Below are 16541 nucleotides of genomic sequence, written 5' to 3' on the forward strand. Positions count from 1 at the left end.
ACCAGGCTGAAATGATGGAACATGATAATAATTATGGCAGTGCTCTAGAATACAGGATCTCTGTATTCCTGGTACTGAGTTCTCAAGAGCTGTCCTGAGTCCGGCCTTTCCTAAGTGTTCCGACTCTGAAAGCAACTCCAATATTTCAATAAATCTTTTGTTTATTTTGCTTCCGATTTTATAGTCAAAATATGTTTGCATGCAACACAGATAACCTTTAATAATATAGGTAACTAAACAAAGAACGAACACCTACAAAATACTGAAAATACACGTTATTTTCTGCAATAAATTCAGACAACACACCTTCTGCATTTTCCAGAGACTGTGCCAATTTCTTCTTTTTTACTGAGATACAACTGACATACAACATAGTTTAAGTTGAAGGTATAAACGTGATGATTTGATATACGTAGATATTATAAAATTATTACAAGAATAAACTTAGTTAACACATCTGTCACTTACATAGTTACCATTTTTTCTTTTGGAGTGAAAATTTTTAAGATCTACTCTCTTAGTAACGTTTAAGTACATGATACAGTAGTGTTAAGTACAGTCACTATGCTGTACATCATATCCCCAGAATTTATTGTTCTTATAACTGAAAGTGTGTACCCTTTGACAACCTTCACCTATTCACCCACCATCTTCCTGCCCTTGGAAACCACTATTCTACTCTCTATTTCTATGAGATCCACTTTTTTTTTTTAAAGATTCCACATGTAATTGAGATCATACAGTATTTATCTTTCCCTGCCTGACTTATTTCACTTAGCATAATGCTCTCAAGATTCATCTCTTTAGTTGTAAATGGCAGGATTTTCTTTCTTTTAGGCTGAGTAATATTCCATTGTGTGTGTGTGTGTGTGTGTGTGTGTATTACATTTCTTTATCCATTAATCCATCAAGACACTTAAACTGTTCCCATATCTAAGCTATTGTAAATAATGCTGCAGTAAACATGAGGGTACAAATATCTTTTCAAGATGGTTATTTCTTTTACTTTGGATATATACTCAAAAGTGAGATTTCCAGATGGTAGTTCTATCTGTAATTTTTTGAGGAACCTCCATACTATTTTCCACAGTGGCATTACCAGTTTGCATTTCTACCAACTGTGTACAAAGGTTCCCTTTTCTCCACATCCTTGTCAGTCCTTGATATCTCTTTTGTTAATAGCCATTCTAACAAGTGGGGTGATATTATGATTTTGATTTGCATTTCCTTGATAAATAGTGATGTTGAGTACCTTTGCATATACCTGTTGGGCATTTGTGTATCTTCTTTAGAAAAATGTCTATTCAGGTCCTTTCCCCATTTTTAAGTCAGATTACTTGTTTCATTTTTGATATTGAGCATTAGGAGTTCCCTATGTATTTTTGGATATTAACTAACCCCTTATCACATAAAGGATTTGAAAATATTTTCTCCTATTCCACAAGCTTCCTTTTTATTTTGTTGATCATCTAGATACTGTTAATTTCAAGTATCACATCCTCTTAACCAAAATTGCCCAAGATTTCTATCATGGTCAGCATCTGACATGCAGACTGTTTTCCACAACAAATGTGACCCAAATATCCCTTTTCAGATTCTGGGTACTAACTTTGTGCCTGGGAAATATATTTCCTGTAGCTATAATAATCAGTTTACTACTGTTTTTGTTTTTTTGGGTTTTTTTGAGAGGTATGTCCTACCAGAATTTTTCTGTCTTTATATTCACTTGTTTGTTATACAATTTGAAATCACTCTTCCATACTGGTAAAGAACAAAACAAAAATGAAACAGATGCCAACTCAGTCTTGGATTGGATGAACTGCTAATAAGTAACTGTCCCAGATCTCCAGCCATATACAGAGATTTTGAAGATTTTTCTATTTGCTTTACAATGTATGTTTCCTCCTTCTATCTTTTGTTGCCTTCTCTCCCAACCCTCCAATAAGATCCCTCTCCGCAGCCAGCAGGAACCCTGTTTTTGAGGATCAAGACTCTCTTGCATCCATATAGTATTCTTCCTTCATGTTCTTTTCATATATTATCCCACTGGAAACTCATGCACAATACAATTGAAGTAAAATGGTCAGGCATTGTTTCCTTCATATGACAGGTGAGGAAACTGAGGCCTGGGGAGGTTAGTTGCCTCAGACAGGATTGCTGCTCAAGGATGAGTGAGAACTCCAGCTAGGTTTGTCTAAACTCCAACACAGTGTTCCCTGTGACACCCTGATGGTACAATCCACAGTATCATTAATCCCGTCCTCAATCTCAGTGTTCCTTCCATGACATCAGTGCTTGAGGGAATTTATACTTTGCACTTTACAGAAGTGCTGAGCAGAAAAAGTACTTCTATTAAAATAGTTTGAATCATAGTAATTCCTTCTACTTTCCTACTTTCCATCTCATTCTGAGCAAAAGTGATATTTTTAAATTTCCTGACAACTGTGCATCAAGTCTCACCGGAGCTACCTGCTTCTCACCTCTTCTACTACTCATCCCACCATTCCGCCCATTTGGGATCCCTCTCTTCCCTAAACACTCCAGGCATATACTTTCCACAGAGCCTTGCAATTATTACTCTTCCTTCAGCCTAAAGTACCCTTCCCAAGACAGCCACGTAGCTTGCCCCACACTTCTTGAAGTTTCTTTTCTCAGAGATCACTTACCCGGCAAGAACTTTTTGAGCACTCAACTTAAAATCAACTTAAAAAGTCACCCTCTGACCCACCATTTCTTACCAGCTTTGGCTGCTATGTTTTTTCCCCACCTCACTCTCTTTTAACAGTGTTTAAAACACTTTTCTATGTTTTGTTACTTTTTCTCTCTAGCCCCAAAAGAATGTAAGCTCCACAAGGCAGGAATTTTGCCTCATTTGCTCAATGCTCTTGGCACAATAGCAGTTAGAACAGTGTCTGGCAGACAGAAGCTCATCAATAACTATTTGTTGTGTTCCATATTAAGTAAAGAAATTAAAAAGAGAGAACATCTACCTAAGAACAAGAAACTAAGGATGTGAAGTTGAATATCTCATGGTTCTGGACTTCAAGTGGATCACAATCTTGATACAGAAGATACAAGCATATAATTAACTAACCACATTCAGTATGGCATGATATAAAGGAGGCACAGATATGGCAGCATGGAGACCAGGACAAAGAGCCATTATTGCTCCCTTGGGAAATCTGGCAAGACTTTTCAGAGGTAGCAATATTTGAGCTGTCTCTTGATAGACTAGGAAGGATTTGGAGACATGGAGAAAGAGGGGAAGGGCAGAATGGACAGCTTAAATCAAAGCTCAGACTGTAACAATGCTTGTCATTCAAGGATGGTCCCTCAAAGCTACCTAACGTGGCAAAGAGACAGGTATCATTGGGACATTTCCTATGCTAGGCCCTTCGTATATGTCACCTCACTTAATCCTCACATCAAATACAAAAATAAGGTATTATTATTCCCTTTTAAAATAATGCATTCACCCTGCTCACGCTGTCTCTCTCTCTCTCCTAGAAATAAATAAAACATTAAAAAAAATTTAAAAAAAAAAAAATAAAATAATGCATTCAAGGGGCGCTTGGGTGGCTCATTCAGTTTAGCGTCCAACTTTGGCTTAGGTCCTGATCTCATGGTCTGTAGGTTTAAGTTCTGCGTTGGGCTCTGTGCTGGCAGCTTGGAGCCTGGAGCCTGCTTCAGATTCTGTGTCTCCCTCTCTCTCTGTTCCTCCCCCATTCATGATCTGTCTCAAAAATAAACACTTAAAAATTTTTTAAAAAAGGAATGCATTCAAGGGGTGCCTGGGTGGCTCAGTTGGTTTAGCAATCAACTCTTGATAGCTTCGCAGGTCATGATCCCAAGGTCATGAGATCAAGCCCCGCATCGGGTTCCGTGCTGAGACTCTCCTGCTTGAGATTTTCCCTCTTTCAAAAAAATAAAATAAAAAATATAAATCTAAAAAAATAAAATAAAATAATGCATTTGAGAACCTGGAAGTTTATGGAACCCATTTAAACCACTCAGATCATTAACGCCAGAGCCTGAACTTGAATGAAAATCTGGGTGTGCCTGAAGTCCTTGCTTTTTACTGCATGGCTTTGTAAATCTATGATAGCATTCCCTTTTGTTATTTTCATTTTTATTTCAAGAGGGAAGGAAACGGACTGTCTAAGATGTATTGACAAAATGTTTTCTTCAAAATTCCACTTCAAAAATTATTAAAGCAGTGTATGCTCATACCAAGGTGGAAAATGAGGGGGACAGAAGAAAAATGTATATATTTTTAAAAGCTAACCATCTCCCACTCTAAAACCATTAGCCTCAAACCAGCCCTCCCAGCAACTAATATTGACTCCATTCTTCCTGTCCATTCAAACTTATCCAAATATAGATACAAATGTGGAGGGAAATCAGGGTGTGTACTTTACTCGGTAGTTTGCCTTTCTTATTAATGATATCTTATGGTATTTAGATGAATGATACAAATCTTTAAGAATCTATCGAGGTGTGACTGGGTGGCTCAGTTGGTGAAGCATATGACTCTTAATCTCAGAGTTGTGAGTTCAAGCCCTAGGTTCGGTATAGAGTTTACTTAAAAATAAAATCTTAAAAAAATTCTACTTGCGAGCTCATAATTTAAGATATCATAATTTCCCCATTGTTGGGGCATTGATAATTCATATTGTTTCTTTTTTTTTTTTTTTGGCTTTTTAGAGGCTGCTGCAATAAACATCCTTATACATATAACCTTGTGCACTGATATTTTTATTTCTTTGTAAAAGATTTCCAAAACCTGAATTGCTAGATCAAAGGACATTTTTTCAAATTTTAAAATATTGTAATAGATACTGTCATAAAACCATCAAAATATAGTAGTTCTCTTACTGACCCAAGTTGACACTGACAATACTGAGTTTAGGTCTGTAGCTCACAGTATATAAATGATTCTTTACAACTTTATTGGGATACAATTGACATACAATTACTGCACATATTAAAAGTATATAATTTGAAGTATGTATATACCCACAAAACCATCCCTATAATCAAGGTAATGAACACACCTGTTACCCTCAAAAGTTTTCTCCTGTCACTATAATTCGTTCTTCCCTCTCACCATCCCCTATTCTATCCACAGTCAACCATGGATTTGCTTTTTGACACTAGTTTGAATTTTCTAGAATTATGAGATAGATTTTGAAGTACTTGTCTCTTACCATGTATTCAACCCTGTCCATACACTTAGGACAATACTTAGCAGTTTCATATTCTTAGTTGGCTTGTGTGGGTGCTGAGCTAGCTTAGGTGAGCCAAATCTTAATCCTACTTATCCACCTCTAAGTCCAGGTCAAGTGGGAGGGAAAAAAAGGAGACTTCCAGTTTTTTATAACATCAGTACATTCTTCTTGCCAATGTGGATGAAGAATGTAGTGTTATAATTTCAAATCAGACTGATACTAGAAACCTGACTTGAAAGTAATATAGTCTTCTATCCTTTCTTTAAATAAAACACTTTCTAGAGTGACATCTGGGTAGCTCAGTTGGTTGACCGTATGACTTTGGCTCAGGTCATGATTTTGCAGCTCATGAGTTCCAGCCCCAGATCGGGCTGGCTACTGTCAGCATGGAGCCCACTTCAGATCCTCTGCCCCCTTCAGTCTGCCCCTCCCCGACTTGTGCTCACTCTCTCTCTCTCCCTCACTCTTTCCCCCAAAAAAATAAACATTAAAAAAATTTTTAAACACCTTCTAGAATATCTAGGAAATGGATCATCTAATATGTGTATGTTAATTTATATTGCTCATAAAATGCTTATAGAATGTTATTATGCTCCATTACTATGCTAGGTACTAGACTATGCCTCATTGGAGCTCACAAACAAGTAAGAGACACAGATAATAACTGAATAATAATACATAAGTATATAATTTTTTAAAGTTAAATTAAAATTCCAGTTAGTTAACCTACAGTGTACAGTACAGTGATTCAACACTTCCATACATCACCCAGTGCTCATGACAACACGTGCCCTCCTTAATCCCTGTCACCTATTTAAGCCACCTCCCACCCAGTATATAATTATTTTTCAGGGACATGCTCAGGAAGGAAGAAGCACGGTTCTCTTAGAGACTATAACAAATTTATTTCACCTGCACAGGTGATCAAGGAGGGTTTCTTTAAAAAGTGAAAAACTGAGATGTAAAAAATTTTTTTAAATGGTGAATTTAAGTAGGAGAAGAAAGTGAAAGAGAAGTGAAGAGAAGAGAGTGAAGAACATTTGCAAAAACCCTGTATCAGGCATCCTGTTGCCAGCAGCAGAAAGAAGGCCCAGGTGGCTGGGCAGCACATGGCAGCAAATGAGAGTAAGAGAGGAAAACAAATGCTGAGGTCTGACGGGACCTCATAGGTATGGTTAGGATTCCATGCTTGACTTTGAGAACAGTGGCAAGATACCAAAAGGTTTTTACCGTTAGAATGAGAATGATTATTGTTGCATGCTGAAAAGACCCCAGCACTGTGCGGACCACAATGCAGGAACAGAAGCAGGGAGCCTGCTGGGAAGCTCTCAGTGCAGAGAGCGCTACATGGGAGGATTCAAGAGAATACTGAGGGGCGAGGTGGACAGGACATGCTGATTAGTGGAGGGTGATGTGTCAGGGAGAGGGAGGCGTAGAAAATGACTCCAAGCTGTCTGACTAATGCAACTAACTGGATGTGCGCCGGTGCCATTTGCAGAGATGGGGAATGCTGGACACAAGGTGCCCAGGACTCTGGGGCTCTTACGATAAAAACCGTGTCCATTATCATTACACCCAAGGCACGGTTTTAACTCTGTCTACTTGTCCAGCCTCATCTCACATCCCTCTGCTCACAGGGCTTTAGCCACACGGAGGCTTTCTCAGTTCTATGGGGAAGCCAAATTTCTTTGTCCTCAGGAGATTCTCACATTCAGGACTTTCCACCCAGAATATTCTTTGGCTGAGATGGGTTCTTCACAACCTTAAGTCCCAACTTAAATGACACATCCAAAGACAGGATCTCCTTGACCACCCAAAATGGCATAGAGAACCTCTTATCACTATAACCATTCTTAAAATCCTATTTTTTCCTTTATTGTTCTTATCATAATTTATAATTACGTATTTAGCATTTTTTGCTTGCATAGTTTCTGTGTCTTTCTTTGCACTGCAACAATCTCTGGGGGTGTGGGTCATATTCATTTTCTTTATCGCTAGAAGTTGGTCAACTTCTAGCAAAAATACCACAATCAATATTTAAGTACCATGTACTGAATTAAAGAAATATATATACATAGAACACAATGGCCAGTAACTATGACTATGATTATTAGTCATATTAGTCACATTAGCTATTATTATTATCTGATCAGGAAATAAATTCGCATTGGTAAAGATACATATAGCTAGTAGCAGAACAAAGGAAAAAAATGCATTAAAAAAATGCTCAGGGGTGCCTGGGTGGCTCAGTCGGTTAAGCGTCTGACTTTGGCTCAGGTCATGATCTCGTGATTTGTGAGTTTGAGCCCACAGCAGGGTCTGTGCTGACAGCTCAGAGCCTGGAGCCTGCTATGATTCTGTGTCTCAACTCTTTCTCTGCTCCTCTCCTGCTCATGCTCTCTCTCTCAAAAATAAATAAACGTTAAAAAAAAATTTTAATGCTCAAAATGAAGCCAGAGGAGCACAGAATGGAGAAGCATCAGATAATATTTGTCGATTTGTTTCTCGGGGTGAAAAATTTAATACAATAGAAGATGCCAAAACTTATTATATATCTTGAGCATATACATAAATAAAATCTTCCTTGTTGTTGATAACAACTTATGAGTGCCCCCTGCTGTTTTTTAACTTGCTTAAAGCCTGAGAGCTTTTCAATTGGATCCTTTCCAAAATTATAAATAAATAAATAAATAAATAAATAAATAAATAAAAGAAGTAGAATGAGCACATCCTAGGCATCATCTTGGGCCCCTAATCTCATCTTTGGGAATGGAACTTATCTGACCTCAATCACTTCAGATACCCACTGCTGTTTCCAATGGAAATTTATTTCTAGATTTCAAAATTTTAAACATCATATAATTCTTGGCACTGCACTCTCAAGACTTTTGTGAAGCGATGCAAACACGAATGCAAATAAATGGATGTTCACCATAGCACTTATTATAATAAAAAAAATTACTAAAACAATTTAAATATTTGCATAAATTAAAATTTAAGGAGCATTCATTTATATATTTTTATTTATTTATTATTTATTTTCCATATACTAATAATTTTATTGGGAGTTTTTTCTTTTACTTTTTTTAAACATTTATTCATTTTTGAGAGAGACAGAGACAGCCTGAGTGGGGCAGGGGCAGATAGAGAGTGAGATACAGAATCCAAAGCAGGCTCCAGGTTCTGAGCTTTCAGCAGAGTTCGATGCAGGGCTCAAACTCACAAACCGGGAGATCATGACCTGAGCTGAAGTCATACATTTAACTGACTGAGCCACGCAGGCGCCCCTACTGGGTGTTAATTCTCAATTAAAGGATTCAGGTGTGTGAGGAAAAGGTTCTGGTCAGGAATGCAGAATGCGTCTTCCACACTGGGCCCTGTTCAGTGGTACTTGTGTAGCCACTCAGGTTTGAGTTCCTTGTATGAAAGGAAGTAGTTGAAAAGCACATAACCTGCCAGCACCTTAGAAATCCTAGGGATTTCTTCCTCTGAAACATTCCAGCCAAGCCTTTAGGAATGAAATCCCTGTAAGTAAGTATTCAGCTTGGCAGCTCTCCTAGTTTGACATCCACGAACATCTTCTCCTTCACTGGTACGATGGACACCATCTTGGAGTCCTGGGTGTCCATATATACTTATTTTTAAACATGCAGAAAATGTCTCAAAAAATCACATAAAGTTGTTAGTGCTTTCCTCTAATTAGTGAGATATATGGACTAAAGGAATGAAAGTTATGGTTATATATAATTTATGTTAAATTATATATAATACCTATTTCTACATTGTTTATCTTCACAATATTTTTAATTATACCTTTTATTTTGGCATTGATACAGACAAGAAACAAAACATTTCCATTGCTACGAGGATCTCTCATAGTCCTTATATAGCGCACTAACTTCTCTCCTATTCCCACCCCCTCCTAACCCCTAGAAATCTCTTATCCATTTGTATAATTCTGTCATTTTGAGAATGTTATGTAAATGGACTGATATGGTATTTCAGTTTTGGGGATTGGTTTTTATTCACTTAGCATAATTCTCTAAAGATTCCACCAGCTTGTGCAGATCAATTGTTTTATTCTTTTTTATTGCTAGTAGTACTCTATCCTATAGATGTATAACAGTTGATTTAACCATTCATCCATTTAAAGGCAATGAGGTTGTTTCCAGGTTTTGGCTACTACAAATAAAACTTCTATGAACATCTGTATATAAGTTATTGTATAAACATGTTTCATTTCTCCAGATAAATGCCCAAAAGTACAATTAGTGAGTCATATGGTGGATGTATGTTTAGTTTTTCAAGAAACTGTCAAGTGATTTTCCCAGACTAGCTATACTATTTTGCATTCACACCAGCAATTATAAGTGATCCAATTTTTCTACATACTCATTAGGATTTAGTGTTGTTATTTTCATAAGTTTATCCACAATTTCTGCCATAGTGTTTATCATCAGTTTCTGCCTAGTTTCCCATGGTCTGTCCTCAGATTCCTTCTTAACTCAATCACTCTCTTTGATAGACTCCCAGAAAAACCTCCACTCCCCAAAGATTGCTATATTAAATCTATTACTCAGAGCTTGGTGACAAAGAACTCTTGCTGCAGTTTTCTCTATTTAGCAGATTGAATGAAAGCATAATGAGTCATCCTTCTCAAAGAAGCCAAATACATCAAGCTTGGAATGAGAGCAATGAATAGCTTAATAATAGGAATGATGCAAGAGAACAAAAGGGTCACCCTAACTGGATAAAACCTAACAGAAAATCCACCCATTCAACAAACAAAGCCCAACACAGACTACATTCAGCCTCTCTGCTATGTACTGAGGATATCAACATAAATAAGTTTGAGTTCTCTTCCATTTGACCTCAGAATCTAGAAAGGACATTTAGAAGTAAGTATGAAAATAAAAATGTTTAAATCTGTGTTAAGAATATATCCGCTGGTTTTGAAAAGCATCTGATGTTTTTTCCATCAGCAATGAAACACTATCAAAAAGTCTGAGGCTGGGGAATGATTCTTGTATTTTAAGAAACCACCTTTTCTGCTGTGTGGCCGATGGGTTGGAAGGGATTGCCTTTAGGAATATAAAGGACATTTGAGAGACTAACAAAGTAGTCTGGTGAGAAATGACAAGGTTTGGGGAAGAATAGTAACAGGAACAATAATGAAAAATGTATGTACAGATGTAGAAAAGTTTTATAATAAACTGGACTTTCTCACAGACTAGAAAGTAAGGCTGAGAAGAAGGCATATTTACAATGATTCCCAACTTTCTAACTTAGGCAACCAAGAAAATAGTTGTGTTATATACTGAGACAGGAAATTAGAGCATAGTAGCATGTTTTGAAAGAGATAATGAGTTTAGGTGGAGGTGAGTTCAGTTGAACATAAGAAAGGGCCTCTGCTGGAAGTGTCTTACAGGTAACAATCTCTTCTCCTCAAAAGAGAGATACAGAATGTAGCTATAGATCTGAGAGTTCCTAACATGGAGATTATAGTGGCAGCCATCGGAATGCATGAGACCCTCAATGAAAGCCATATACAAAGTGAAAAGAGAAAAGGAATCAATATTCAGAGGAAGTCAGGATAATAAGGGTCACTTAAAGAAACTGAAAATAATGGTCAAATAGTAAGAAGAACAGTAATGGTGGGAGGAAAGATAATCCAACAGAGCAGAAAATTTCAAGTACAATGAAGTATCTCAGGTCACAGCTACTCTGAAGTGGCCAAGTAATGTAAATTACATTATGTTTCCTAAATGAGTCAAGCATAGTCCTCTTACTTGGTTTGGTCAATAAAACAGGACTGTAAATGATGTTAATCACTTTCATGGGAAAGCTTTAAAAGTTAGCCCATGATTCACTAAGTTCTCTTTTCCCATGTGCCATGATGAACAGAAATGCTCAAGATAAAGACTATTCCACCAGTTCCTGGTCACAGAATTCACACAACATGAAGAGAGCTCTAAGCAACTCAAGATGATCAAAAAGTGTGAGAACAAATTAAAATGTTGTGGATATAAGGCTCTGATATTTGGGGTTATCTATTACTGTAGGTGAGCAACCTAGTCTTACAGACTTAGGTGAAACAAAAAAGGAATACAGGAAGTTTCACAAAGTGAAACTATTTTAGTTGTAAAAAACAAATAAATGCGGGGCTCAAGAAATAGCAGGAAATCAAGATAATCTTCATAGAGATGATTGTTAACATTATATTAAGAACCAACCAGGAAACAGAAATGACTTTAATATTTGGAACAGAGGGACTCTAATACACAGAACTGATTCAGTAGATGATAGAAGATCTATCAGTCAAATAGGTGATGGTGAGGTAACTGGGAAATGGATAAAGCAGGGAAGTCATTACCAACCTCAGCTGAAGAGCAAAAGAAAAGAGTACTAGAGTCACCTGGCAAAAGCTGGATCCAACGCAGACCGACCCAGTAAGACAAGGGAATTTCAGACGTGATACTTCCAGAGACTTCTCCCAAGTAGAGAGGGACAGGAGGCTATACTCTGACTTTCCCCATTTCCCACCTCCTATGTCCTGCCTGAGCCCCCCAGAGTCAGAATGCAGCCCAAAGGTCAGCTGACCTGGGAACCTGGGAACTGAGACAGGGAACCTGTATGGGTTAGCATCACAGAGTCCAGCAAGGGAAGGATGGGGAATGGATTTGAGGCAAAATAGTCCCAAGACTGGCACAACCTCAGGTCTGAAGGCAGAACAGGGCAGACATTCTGGATAGGAAGAAAGACATTACTGATATTTCATTAAGGCATAAAAGTGTTAGCAGCAAAGAAATTTAGTTATCTTCTCACTGATCAGGTTAGAGCACATGTAACAAAAGGAATATTGAAGGAATGAAGGGAGGAAGGGAGGGAGGGAAAGAGAAAGGAAGGAAGGAAGAAATATTGATGAGACTCGACATGTAAGCAAAGGCCAGCTCATGAAGGGCCTTGTATGCCATGGTAAGGAGGTGGACATCCATTTCACAGGTGATTGTATATCACCAGAATTATGTCTTGAAAAGATAATTCTAGTATCATCATAGATGGGGGCATGGTGAAAAGGAAAGGACAGTTCAGAAACCAGTCGCCAAAGGATAATGCAGTGAAGGCCTAACTTGGTGGCAGGGTCTGTAAAAGCCATGGAGTGGCCATAGTATAGCCACAAACCTAAGAGAAACTCCTATTCTGGTGATGTAGACTCTAAACTGATGAAATGCCCTAGTCTTGTCAGGCAATACTTTAAACACCTTTTTCATTTTATATTTAAAAATATATTTAGCCTGGGTGGCTCAGTTGGTTGAATATCTGACTCTTGGTATCGATTCAGGCCATGATTTCATGGTTTGTGAGATCAAGTCCCAAGATTCTCTTTCCTCCTGTCTCTCTGTCCCTTCCCTTCTCGTGCTCATGTGCTCGCTCTCTCTATCTCTGTCTCTGTCTCTCTTTCTCGCTCTCCTTCTCTCTCTCTCTCAAAATAAATAAGTTTTATTTTAAAAGTTTCTTTAGAAATAAGAGCATAGGAACTTGAGGTGTCTGGAAACATTGTCAAAGAGCAGTTGAAGAAAATAAAAATGCTTAATTTAGAGTCAAGCAGAGGGGAAGATATGATTATGTCTTCCTGAAAATGCAGGTTCTCTTGATAACACCAGGCTCTCTGGAGTTTATGACCCAAAAGATTATCTAGTTAGGCCCTTCTGAAAAGACAGATTCCAGAAATAAACATAGGACACAATGAAATCCATTCATTGCTTTATTCATTGTCTTCAGCGGTCACCACATCTTAGGATGCAATGAGTTCCAGCCTGTGAGGAGGGGAGCACCTTCCTTTTCCCCTCCACCAGGGCTTAGGGCTGCCATCACACCAGATGCGACAAGGCCTCCTGAAAGGCAGAAGGACGAGAATAAAAATAAAGCGGCTTACACGTACTTAGCATGTTTCCAAAAATAGTCACCAACCTATTTAGCCACCATTTTACTGATATGGAAACGGAGGCTCAGAGTGGTTAAGTCCCAGCCAGAATCACTAAGCTGAGAAATACAAAGTCACAACCAGAACACAGATCTCTTTCATTCAAAAATTCCTTCTAGAAAAGTAGATGTTGCAGCTTCCATTAGATGCCTGGATATGCAAACTTTATATGAGTACAGTCAATAAGAGGGAAATACATGTCCAGAGGTGAGAAGAGAGTGGGTGGGAGTGAGGTGGGGAGGGTGGGCATTCAGGTAACTAAGCTCGGCCCTTTGACAAATTAGCCCACAAGCTAGTTACCAGCAGTTTCTTCACTGCCTCAGAGGCTTCTGGTCCCAGCTCGTTCACACACTTTCTTAGGCCTTCCACAACGTGCTCAACAGAAATGCCCAAAGTTGTAAAAACATGCTTTAATGGATCCAAAAGGTTGTCCACAGGTAAAGGTATCACATCGTTGACAGCTTCGGGCAAACTGTTGACAAGGTAAGCAGTAGCTGCAGGGCAAAAGGAAAACCAGGTGAAACAGGCACATCTGGTTCCATTCTGTTACTGCACTACCTTCCACTGTGTCCATCAATGGCTCCATTCCAGCCCTACTTGACTTCCCATGAAAACTTTTGCCTCAGGGCTTTTGTACCCGCTGTTCTGCCTCTGTAAGCTGTTCTTTCTCCAGATAGCTATACGTTTCTCATCAAATGTTACCTCCTCAGAAAGGTACCTAAAATAGCATCACCCATCTCTAACTTCATTTTTTCTTACCATTATCTAAAATAGTAAAGATTTATTTGTTTATTTCTTGCCTTCATCCTCTCACTAGTATGTAGGCTCCATGAGAACAAGGAATATATGTTTTAATCACTACTGTAGTGCATGTCTAAAACAGACTGTGCATGTACTAAGCACTCAATAGATACTGGTGGTTGACTCAATAGGTATATACTTTACATGTAGCTATCTCCACAGCCCATGGCTTTGAGGCCAAAGACTAGATTCCGTAATGAATCTTTACTTGGGGACATGCATGAATCCAACCAACCACAGCGCAGGGAGTTTCAACTTCAACTTCCAACTACTTCAACTCTATGCTTCAAATATAACTGAACTCCAACTCTTTAAGGGTTAGTGCAGATGCATAGATGAGTAAGACAACAATATTCCATTCAGAGAACTTACACAGTCTAGTGGACAATAAAGATCTGTGTATGCCACAGTGCAGCATGTGCTGTGCTAACATTTCGGATAGAGCTCTATGGAAACATAAGAGAAGAGACAACTAGTTTTAATGTGGTAGAGTGTTGGAGCAATCTTCCAGAGAGATGTTGTTAGAGTCACGTCTTGAAGTGGATTCCAGGATTATAAGGTAAAGAAGGGGGGGGGGGGGGCTTAAAAAAGAACAAAATTAACAGAGGCACTGAAATGTTGAGATGAAAGTGAATACACAGGCTGGTGACCCTTCCAGAAGTGGCTGGATCACAGAATTCTACTGAGGTATGCTGAGGTGGGGAAAGGAGGTAAGGCTGCAAATCTCAGATGAGGTCAGATTTTTCACAGCTTTGAATGCCATATTAATGAGTTTGAGACTTTTTTCCCAAGGGCAATAGGGAGGTATCAAGACTCTTTTATAGAACAATTGTATTTTGTATCTTTGGCTTTTGAAAAGTAACTCTCACACAGGAATGCCTGGGTGGCTCAGTCAGTTAAGCGTGCAACTCTAAGTTTTGGCTAAGAGTTGATCTCACAGTTTGTAAGTTCAAGTCCCATGCTGGACTCTGCACTGTTTAGGATTCTGTCTTCCTCTCTCTCTGCCCCTCCCCTTATCGCATGCTTGCTTGCTCTCTCTCAAAATAAATAAATACAAAGTTTTAAAAAAGGAAGATAACTTTCACATAGAAGATGACTAAGAGGGAAATGTAGAGAATGAGAATACATACAAAATATATTTTTACAAAACACATGTGCAGATATGTAAACCAACATATGCATGAGCACACACATAAGGAAACATATTCTTTGGCTACAACCCTGCCTTAGTTCACTTCCCTTAGCAGTCCCTTTCATTTCCCCATTCAATTCGTACAAGTGGAGCCTATGCATCTACCTCCCCTTCATCTTCTACCACCTATTTTCCTTCCAAAATTCTGCCCTGGGGGCACCTGGGTGGCTCAGTCGGTTGGGCGTCCGACTTTGGCTCAGGTCATGATCTCATGGTGCGTGGGTTCAAGCCCCGCGTCGGGCTCTGTGCTCACAGCTATCTCAGAGCCTGGAGCCTGGTTTGGATTCTGTGTCTCCCTCTCTCTCTGACCCTCTCCTGTTCATGCTATCTCTCTCTCTCAGAAATAAATAAAACATTAAAAAAAATTAAAAATTCTGCCCTGAAAGAGGGATATTTATTTCCCTCCACCCACTTTTCTGTTGCCACCTCTGTCTCTAGATATTTGACACCAGTCACTAAAGACAGACAAAGTAGACAAAACTGGCTAAGTTACAAATTGGTCTAAAATTTCAGTATAAAGCCCAAGCCAAAGTTGCCAATGTGGGTATGGACAGCACCCAGTTTCTCATGATTAATCTCCCTCCTTATTTTAAAGGCTTTGGTGAATGTCTTCTCTGTATATACTTAATACACTCAGGGAAGACCTTCAAAGCCTCCTGTTATTTGAATGAGCAATGGTTACCACAGTGCATTTTGCAGATGTAAATATACCTTCCTATAGTTAAAATGACTCCCTCCAAAAAGAATGGATCAGTTCCCATTCTCCTCCAAGAATCCAACTTCTATATCCCACCTAGAACTTGAACTGTTGGCCCCTTAGTCCTGTCACAGAGCTCTACCTCTGTATGTCTGTGGGCATTAGTCTCGCATCGTAGTAACTTCTGTCTGAAGAAGACTTAGCTCCCCTGTCAGACTGAAAGAACCTTGTAAACAATCTTTGTGTCTGATTCATATCTAAATCTTCCCATGTTTATCCAAATGCCCAGCAGGTTGTAGCCATTTGGCAACTATCCACTGACTATGCGAACAGATAAATGTAGAAATGTCCCAGGAGAAACAACCTGGCCACTGAATAGAGATGACCAAAAAAAAAAAAAAAAAAAAATTATATAGTTTCCAAAGAAAGAAGTTACAAAGTGAGACAAAGTGAGATTTTTGGCTCAAGATTAACAAAGGTAAGAAAAACTATGGGGACAACCTTCAACAATGTTTATCTTTTGTGTGAGTTGGCTAACTTTTTTTTAAGTTTATTTATTTATTTTGAGAGAGATGGAGAGAGAGAGAGAACATGAGCAAGGGAGGGGCAGAGAGAGAGAAGGATAGACAGGATTCCAAG

The 16541-nt window shown here is 38.6% G+C and overlaps 1 protein-coding gene and 1 pseudogene across 1 annotated transcript in view; both read right to left on the reverse strand.

Moving 5' to 3' along the window:
- Positions 1–16541, reverse strand: part of SPINK5 (serine peptidase inhibitor Kazal type 5) — a 271657-nt gene that overhangs the window by 217470 nt on the left and 37646 nt on the right. The gene's annotated exons all lie outside the window — the stretch shown is intronic.
- On the reverse strand, positions 8610–8836 carry LOC120239949 (annotated as a pseudogene).

The sequence above is a fragment of the Hyaena hyaena genome, unplaced genomic scaffold (genome assembly GCF_003009895.1).
Source record: "Hyaena hyaena isolate Hyena2069 unplaced genomic scaffold, ASM300989v1 scaffold_241, whole genome shotgun sequence".
In the NCBI taxonomy this organism is placed as follows: Eukaryota; Metazoa; Chordata; class Mammalia; order Carnivora; family Hyaenidae; genus Hyaena; species Hyaena hyaena.